The sequence below is a fragment of the Nomascus leucogenys genome, chromosome X, assembly GCF_006542625.1.
Source record: "Nomascus leucogenys isolate Asia chromosome X, Asia_NLE_v1, whole genome shotgun sequence".
Taxonomy (NCBI): Eukaryota; Metazoa; Chordata; class Mammalia; order Primates; family Hylobatidae; genus Nomascus; species Nomascus leucogenys.
In genome coordinates this window covers 120,292,138-120,302,136 of record NC_044406.1, presented here as the reverse complement: position 1 = coordinate 120,302,136, position 9,999 = coordinate 120,292,138, and the positions used below count along the sequence as shown (strand labels likewise).

Sequence of the window (9,999 nt, the reverse complement as noted above, 5' to 3'; positions counted from 1 at the left end):
TTAATATCCAACACATAATCAAAGATAATCAAATACATCACATCATAAAGTGTTTGTTTTTTTTTGAGACACGGTCTGTCGCCCAGGCTGGAGTGCAGTGGCACAATCTCGGTTCACTGCAACCTCTGCCTCCCGGGCTCAAGCAATTCTCGTACCTCAGCCTCCCAGGTAGCTGGGACTACAGGCGTCTGTCACCACACCCAGCTAATTTTTGTGTTTTTGGTAGAAACGGGGTTTCACTGTGTTGGTCAGGCTGGTCTCGAACTCCTGACCTCAAATGATCCTCCATCTCAGCCTCCGAAAGTGCTGGGATTACAGGCACGAGCCACCGCGCCCAGCCTCAAACACATAAAGATTTAAGACACCGTGTCAGTGGTTTGAGGCTGGTATAATAGAATGCCATAGGCATAATGGCTTAAACAACTTATTTTTCACAGTTCTGGATGCTAGAGGGCCAAGATCAGAGCAAAGCATGGTTCATGGTGAAGGCCCTCTTCATGGTTATATCTTTACATTGCCTTCATTGGTATTTGGAAAGAGAGTGAGACAGAGGGAGGGAAACAGTGGGCGGGGACAAGAAAAGCAAAACATTGTACAACAAAGGATATGTAATCATAGTACAGTACCTCACTCAGCAGAGAACAATGTTTATTTAGTCATTTTAATGAAAACACCAAATGTAAATTAAGCAAAACTTGCTAAAACTTTGTTGGGAGGATGGAGAGAGGATAAATGTGTGTGTGCCTATATGACAGCTAAATCCTCATCTTCAATATTTGCCAGTCAATCGGTAATATTTAAAATGTAAAATCAGGCCAGGTGTGGTGGCTCACGCTTGTAATCCCAGCACTTTGGGAGGCCAAGGCAGGCAGATCGCCTGAGGTCAGGAGTTTGAGACCAGCCTGGCCAACATGGTGAAACCCTGTCTCTACTAAAAATACAAAGATGAGCCAGGCGTGGTGATGCCCACCTGTAATCCCAGCCACTCAGGAGGCTGAGGTAGGAGAACTGCTTGAACCCGGGAGGCAGAGGTTCCACTGAGGCAAGATCATGCCACTGTACTCCAGCCTAGGTGACAGAGTGAGACCCTGTCTCAAAAAAATAAATAAAATAAAATAAAATAAAAATTAAAAATTAAAAAAATAAAATGTAAAATCAGGAAATAGCAACATAAGTACAGCATTTTATTTATTTGTAAATCTAATTTATCATTTAATTTCTTCTTTGATCCATCAGTTGCATGGAAGTATTAGTTGACTTACTACAATGTGGGATTTTTTTTCTATTTTGTTAATTTATGATTTAATTTCACTGTGATCAGAGAATATACTTTAGAAGATTTCAAAGCCGTTATCCTCAGCAAACTAATGCAGGAACGAAAAACCAAACATGGCATGTTTTCACTTATGAGTGGGAGTTGAACAATGAGAACACATTGACCCAGGGAGGGGAACAACACACACTGGGGCCTGTCGGGGGTGCTGGGGAGGGCGCGCATCAGGAAGAACAGCTAATGCGGGGCTTAATACTTAGGTGATGGGAAGATCTGTGCAGCAAATCACCATGGCACACGTTGACCTCTGTAACCAGCCTGCACATCCTGCACATGTACCCTGGAACTTAAAATAAAAGTCGATGAAAAAAATTTTTTAAGACTTACCATATCTCCCTGAATATGCTCTATCTTGGTGACCATTCTATGTGCCCTTGAAAGGAATGTGTCTATTCTGCTGTTGTTAGGTATACTGCTCTGTAATTAGATGCAGTTGGTTGACAGTAAATTTCAGATCTCCATTATATCCTTATAGATTTATTTATTTATTTTTTTTTGAGACAGAGTCTCACTCTGTCACCCGGGCTGGAGTGCAGTGGGTTGATCTTGGCTCACTGCAACCTCCACCTCCCGCGTTCAAGCGATTCTCCTGCCTCAGCCTCCTGAGTAGGTGGGATCACAGGCGCCAGTCACTACGCCCAGCTAATTTTTTTGTATTTTTAGTAGAGGTGGGGTTTCACCATGTTGGCCAGGCTGCTCTTGAACTCCTGACCTCGTGATTCGCCCGCCTTGGTCTCCCAAAGTGCTGGGATTACAGGCGTGAGACACCATGTCCAGCTGATATTTTTTGTCTATTTGTTCTCTCAATTGCTGAGAGATTGGTGTTAAAATATCTGACTACGACTGTGGATATGTCTATTTCTCTATATAATGCTGTCAGTTTTTACTCATGAACTTTTTTGCTCTGTTGTTAGGTGCATACATATTTAGGATTGTCATGTCCCTAGTGAATTGTTTATTTTATTATCTAATGGCCCTCTTTCTTTGGGTAATTCTCTTTGTCTTGAAGTTACTTTGTCTTATATTAATATAACCATGCAGCTTTCTTACACTTTTTGCACATTTTTTCCATCCTTTTACTTTCTTTTTTTCACGAAGCATAGATTTCTCCACAAGGGGAATTTTAATGATGGCTCTAGTTTATTCCCTCCCCAAAGGGCAACTGTAGGCTGGGCGTGGTGGCTCAAATTTGTAATCCTTGCACTTTGGGAGGCCGAGGGTGGATCACTTGAGGCCAGGAGTTTGAGGCCAGTCTGGGCAACATGCAGAAACCCCATCTCTACAAAAAATACAAAAATTAGCTAGGTGTGGTAGCACACGCCTGTAATCCCAGCTACTCAGGAGGCTGAGGCAGGAGAATCACTTGAACCCAGGAGGTGGAGTTTGCGGTGAACCAAGATTGCTCCCCTGCACTCCAGCCTGGTGACAGAGTGAGACTCTGTGTGTGTGTATATATACATATATATAATATAGATGTTTTTTAAATGGCAACTGTAACCAAATGAAGTGAACATAACCTCAAGATTGTATTTTATTCACAATAAAAAAGATCATGCTAGAACTGGATCACTTTGCCCTTTCTCTTCTTATCTCCTCCCAGTTCAAAATGTTTGCATTCTCTGAGAAAAGCAATTGGGCTCAATGCTCTCATGCCTCAGCATAATCTTAGTAGTTTCAGCCTTTTTCCGGAAAATCAACTTAGTCTGCCCACCATAGCCACTCTATTTCCTGTCATAACGCCACTTTCCCCAGGCATACAGAGAATGCTTGCCCTTCTTGTACTGTGTCACTTTGTGGTGTTGGTGATTGCTAAACTTCTTACAGAAAGTCTGGTGACTTTTAGGAACGTTCACCAGGTTTGCGAGAGCGCTATCAGCATAAAAAGCCCATCCTTTTAATCTTTCTGCATCTTTATATTTAAAATTAGTCTCTTGTAGATGGAAGAAATAGGCCGGTCAATTACTGGCTAATGACCTTTATACTTGTGTAGGCTTGATTACAACCGTGTTGGGCAAGATGGTAAAACAGCAATTTATCTGTATCTCTGCCCTGCCCATTTCCTTTCTAATTACAACATTGCTGAATAGCACTTCGCTGCCTGCTCTCCTTGTTACAAAAGTAGAAATTTCGGCCAAGCCTGGTGGCTCATGAGTGTAGTCCCAGCTGCAAGGGAGGCTGAGGCTAGAGGATCACTTGAGCCCAGGAGTTGGAGGCTACAGTGAATTGTGATTGTGCCACTGCACTCCAGCCTGGGTGACAGAGTGAGACCCTGTCTCTAAAAATGAAAATAAAAAAATAAAAACCAGCTGGGTGTGGTAGCTCATGCCTGTAATTTCAGCACTTTGGGAGGCCGAAGCGGGAGGATCCCTTGAGCCTAGGAGTTGAAGACCAGCCTGGGCAGTATAGCAAAACCCCGTCTCTACAAAAGAATACAAAAAGAAAAAAATTAGCCAGGCATGATGGTGCCTGCCTGTGGTCCCAGCTACTCAGGAGGCTGGGGTGGGAGGATTGCTTGAGTCTGGGAGGTCAAGGCTGCAGTGAGCTGTGATTGTCCCACTGCACTCCAGCCTAGGCAACAGTGAGAAAAAAAATCCACCACAACACCCAACCTCTGAAGTAGGCTCTCAGGAAAAACCTGTGTTCTTCCACATCTCATTGCCCCTGCCTCTACCACCTGCACCTACCTTCCCCAAGAAACACTATCCTGGCTTTTGTGTTTATTATTCCTTTGCTTACAAAACATAGTTTGTCACATATTATAAACCTATGTTCTGGCCACCTATTGCTGCCTTAAAAACTACCTCAAAACCAGCCCGGCGCAGTGGCTCATGCCTATAATCCCAGCACTTTGGGAGGCTGAGGCGGGTGGATCACGAGGTCAGGAGTTCAAGACCAGCCTGGCCAACATGGTGAAACCCCGTCTCTACTAAAAATACAAAAATGAGCCGGGCGTGGTGGCACGCACCTGTAATCCCAGCTACTCAGGAGGCTGAGGCAGGAGAAGTGCTTGAACCTAGGAGGTGGAGGTTGCAGTGAGCCCAGATCGCGCCACTGCACTCCAGCATGGGTGACAAGATCGAGACTCTGAAAGCAAACAAACAAAAAACAACCTACCTCAAAACCTAGTAGCTTAGAGCATCCGCCATTGAATTGTATCTCCTGATGTTATGGGTTAGGAATTCAGGCAGGGTTCAGCTGGATGACTGTTCTTTTCACACAGCAGATGGGCCAGTCTGGGAAGTGCTAGTGAAGTCCTCTCATCCCAAGTCTGGAGGCTTGGTGGGGTTGGGTTGAAGACTGAGTCAGCTGGGACTGTTTACTGGAGCATGGCCTCCAGAATGACTGATTCGGGGTAAGCTGAATTCTCATATGGTAGCCCAGGACATCCAGAGATGTTCCAAGAGAGCCAAACAGAAGCTAGAAGGCTTCTTACGACTTAGCCTCAGAAGCCCTGGAACTTCACTTCTGCTGCCATCTATTGGTCAAGCCAGTCTCTAAGGCCAGGCCAAATTCAAAGGGAGGGGAATTAGCTTCAGGTCTTAAGGGGAGAATTAGAAAAGCATTTGTGGCAGAGGCTAGTCACAGTGATGGGCACCTGTAGTTACAGCTACTCAGAAGGCTGAGGCAGGATCACTTGAGCCCAGTAGTTCAAGGCCAGTCTGGGCAACATAGCGAGACCCTGTCTCTAAAACTAAATACATAAATTAATAAATAATAATTAATAAATAAATAAATTAATAAAAACGCATAAATTTTAAAATAAATGGCATGGGAGAATTGGGTTAAAAAAATAATTTGTGGCCATCTTTAATCTCTCACAGCCCCTACACAAGATTTATTTTTTAGTGTTTTTAAAGCCAGATGGTGACAGGGGCCCTGTACATGCTGAACGATCCAGAGCAAATGTCACCTTCTTATTTAGGCTTATCCTGATACCGTATTTTTCTTTTCTTTCTTTCTTTCTTTCTTTCTTTCTTTCTTTCTTTCTTTCTTTCTTTCTCTTTTTCTTTTTTCTAAAAAAAATTTTATTATGGAAAGATTGAAACACATAAAAATATAGTATCATGAACCCCCACATGTACCCATCACCCAGCTTCAACAATTATCAGCCCATGAACCATCTTGTCACAGCCATATCTGCACCCACGTCCCCCAACTCCCATATTATTTTGAAAAAAATCCCCAACATCAAGTCTTTTTTTTTTTTTTTTTTTTTTGAGACAGAGTTTCTCTCTTGTTGCCCAGGCTGGAGTGCAGTGGTGCAATCTCGGCTCACTGCAACCTCCGCCTCCCGGGTTCAAGTGATTCTCCTGCCTCAGCCTCCTAAGTAGCTGGGATTACAAGCACCCGCCACTTTGCCCAGCTAATTTTTTTATACTTTTAGTAGAGACAAGGTTTCACCGTGTTGGCCAGGCTGGTCTTGAACTCCTGACCTCAGGTAATCCGCCCGCCTTGCCCTCCCAAAGTGCTGGGATTACAGGCGTGAGCCACCACGCCCGGCCCACATCAAGTCATTTTTATCTGCAAATTTAGTATATGTTTCTAAAAGATAAGGACTCTCTAAAAAAAAACATAGCCTTAATATTATTCCACATTTTCAAAAATAATAATTCCTTAATATCAATGGATATTCAAGTCAGTGTTCAAATCTCCAATTGTCTCATAAGTGTCATAAATGGGTGTGTATTTTAAAGTTTGTTTGAACTGGGATCCAAATGAGGTCCAAACATAGCTACTGGTTCATCTTTAAGTCTCTTTTAGTCTAGGTTCCTCCATCATGTCTTTATTCCCTGCAATTTATTTGTTGAAGATACCAGGTAGTTTGTCCTGTAGAGTTTCCCATAGTCTGGAGTTGGCTAATTGCATCCCTGTGATGTCATTTAACACGTTACTCAGTCTCCTGTATTTTCTGTAAATTTTTAGTTGACTCTAGAGGCTCGAATAGATTCAGGTTGATTTTTTCTTTTTGTCAAGAATACTTCAGAGTACTATGCAGCCATAAAAAAGAAGAAGATGATCATGTCCTTTGCAGGGACATGGATGGAGCTGGAAGCTGTTAGCAAATGAATGCAGGAAGAGAAAACCAAACACTGCATGTTCTCACTTATAAGTGGGAGCTGAACAATGAGAACACATGGACACAGGGAGGGGAAAAACACACACTGAGGCCTGTCTGGGGTGGGGTGGGAGGTGGGAGAGCATCAGAAAAAAATAGCTAATGGATGCTGGGCTTAATATCTAGGTGATGGGTTGACCTGTGCAGCAAACCACCATGGCACACTTTTACTTATGTAACAAACCGCACATCCTAAACATGTACCCCTGAACTTAAAATAAAAGCTGAGGAGAAAAATAAAAAGAATACTTCATAGGTGGTATACTGGGTTAAATAGTGTTACCCAAATTTCATGTCTACCTGGAATCTGTGAATGTGACCTTATTTGGAAATAGGGTCTTTGTAGATGTAATCAAGTTAAGATGAGGTCATACTGGATTAGGGGAAGCCTAATCCCATATGACTGGTGTCCATAAGATGGAAATTTGGACACAGACACCCATAGAGGGAAGATGGCCACATGAATATGGAGGTAGAGGTTGTCATTATGCAGTCATAAGCCAAAGAATATCAAAGCTTGCCAGAAACCACCAGAATCTAGGAGGAAGCAAGGAAGGATCCTCCCCTAAAGCCTTTGGAGGGAGCACAGCCCTATTGACACCTTGATTTCAGAGTTTTAGCCTCCAGAACTTTGAGAGAATAAATGTGGGTGTTTTGTTGTTGTTGTGGTTGTTTGTTTGTTTTTGAGATGGAGTCTCGCTCTGTTGCCAAGGCTGGAGTGCAATGGCGAGATCTCACCTCACTGCAACCTCAGCCTCCCAGGTTCAAGCGATTCTGCTGCCTCAGCCTCCTGAGTAGCTGGGATTACAGGTGCCCGCCACCACGTCTGGCTAATTTTTGTGTTTTTAGTAGAGATGGGGTTTCACCTTGTTGGCCAGGCTGGTCTCAAACCCCTAACCTCAAGTGATCTGCCCGCCTTGGCCTCCCAAAGTGCTGGGATTATAGGCGTGAGCCACTGTGCCCGGCCATGTGTTGTTTTAAGACACTCATTTTATGGTACTTTGCTATGGCAGCCCTAGGAGATGAATCCAGGTGGTGGGCTGTTTCTCCAAAAGAAACATATAAGAGACCAGCCCCCCAAATACAAAACAATTGTAAAACACATAAGATCTAGTTGTATCTCTTTTTGTGATGCTGGCAGCCACTGGTGATTAATTCTATTCTTCTTGTTAGCCAGAATATTTCCATAAAAAGAAATATCCCCTCATGTATTATTTGAGTAGTCAGTGGTAGTTTGTGTCGAAAACAGTATAAGTGCTTGTTTATTAAAAAGTTTCCTTATAATTATCTGTCTTTTAAAAATCACTAAAGAACTGGCTTGCTAGCATCTTCCAACAGTAACTAATTAACTGAGTTTTGTTTTGTTCTGTTTTATCTTTTTGGTGCAACAAAATGTTCCAGGCTCTTCCTGTATACTTCTTGACCCAGACCTTGAATTAGCCATCTCTCCAAGGAGACCTGTTCGTTTCTGTGGGAAATCGTGTTTCAGTGTTCCAATCTGAACCTTGCCTACAACCTTGCCTTTCAAATTACAAACTGGCCCATCCTTCTGCCTCTCAGTCTCCTTTATCCTCCTCTATTTTTCCACAGTAATGTTCTCCTCCTGACATACTATATATCACTTATTCATTATTATTTATTGTATATTAAGTGCCACAAAATTAGAGACACTTTTCTTTTGTTGTTGTTGTTGTTCACTTATGTATCCCCGGTAGCCAGAAGAGTGCCTGGTCCATATGTAGTATTCAATAGATATTTGCTGAATGACTGAATGAATTGCACAGGCTTAGAGGCTGGACTGGACCATACATTTTATCTCATGTATGCCAAAGATACTGACCATAGTAGAGGAAGGAGGTCTTTTGTGAGGACAGACTTTCAAATGACAATTCAATCTCTTTATAATGATTATTGCATGTTTTTCAGATTTTCCATTTTTTCCTTAGTTTGATTCTAGTAATTTACTCTAGGATCTCAAATGTATTTCTATAAAGTCTTCACAATATTCTCTTATTATAGAACATTTCAAAAATACATAGAAGTAAAAGAGTGTAGCTTTTTTCTTGTTTTTTTTTTTGAAACAGGGTCTCACTCTGTCGTCCAGGATGGAGTGCAGTGACACAATCTCGGTTTACTGAAACCTCTACCTCCCGGGCTCAAGTAATCCTCCCACCTCAGCCTCCCAAGTAGCTAAGGACTATAGGTGTGCACCACCAAGTCCAGCTAATTTTTGTATATTTTGTAGAGATGGGGTTTTGCCATGTTGCCGAAGCTGATCTCTACCTCCTGGGCTTAAGTGATCCTCCCAACTCAGCCTCCCAAGTAGCTGGAACTACAGGCATGTGCTACCACCGCACCTAGCTACTTTTTGTATTTTTAATAAAGACAGGGTTTCCCCGTGTTGCCCAGGCTGATCTCGAACTCCTGAGGTGAAGTGATCCTCCGGCCTTGGCCTCCCAAAGTGCTGGGATTACAGGTGTGAGCCACCACGCCTAGCCCCCTGGATTATCTTCAAGGAAATCCCAGATATCCCACCATTTTATAATAAGTATCTCAGTATATATATATCTAACAGATAAAGAGCCGGGTGCGGTGGCTCACGCCTGTGATCCCAGCACTTTGGGAGGCCACGGCAGGTGGATCACCTGAGGTCAGGAGTTCAAGATGAGCCTGGCCAACATGGTGAAACCCCATCTCTACTAAAAATACAAAAATTAGTTGGGCGTGGTGGCACATTTCTGTAATCCCAGCTACTTGGGAGACTGAGGCAGGAGAATAGCTTGAGCCTGGGAGGCGGAGGTTGTAGTGAGCAGAGATCACGCCATTGCACTCCATCCTGGGCTACAGAATGAGACTCTGTCTCAAAAAATAATAATAATAAATAAAATAAAATAAAACATAAAGACTTATTTCTAGTATTTTTTTCATGATCTTTAAAATCTCTACCACGTCTATAGTAATGTTCTGTTTTATTTTTAATATTGTTTATGCCTTCTCTCTCTTTTTTGTTTTTTTTTGAGATGGAGTCTCGCTCTGTCCCCCAGGCTGGAGTGCAGTGGCGTGATCTCGGCTCACTGCAAGCTCCGCCTCCCGGGTTCACGCCATTCTCCTGCCTCAGCCTCCCGAGTAGCTGAGACTACAGGCGCCTGCCACCAGGCCCGGCTAATTTTTTGTATTTTTAGTAGAGACGGGGTTTCACCATGTTAGCCAGGATGGCCTCGATCTCCTGACCTCGTGATCCGCCCGCCTCGGCCTCCCAAAGTGCTGGGATTAGAGGCGTGAGCCACCGCGCCCGGCCTCTCTTTCTTTTTTAAACTTTAAATTTTGATATAAGTTCAAACTTACAGAAATGTTGCAACAATAGTACAAAGAATTCCTGAATATCCTTTACCCAGATTCACCAGTTTTAAAAAACTTGCCCCACTTGCTTTATCACTTGCCTTCTCGCTCTGTCTATCTGTATGTGTGTGTATATATATATTTTTTCAGAACCATTTGTAAATTGGAGCTATTGTTCTGCTTCACCTGTGGATATTTCAGTATGTATTTT

The 9,999-nt window shown here is 43.0% G+C and overlaps 1 pseudogene; it reads right to left on the bottom strand.

The window, feature by feature from the left end:
- Positions 1–2,786: 2,786 nt before the first annotated feature.
- On the bottom strand, positions 2,787–3,270 carry LOC115833225 (annotated as a pseudogene).
- Positions 3,271–9,999: the final 6,729 nt, after the last annotated feature.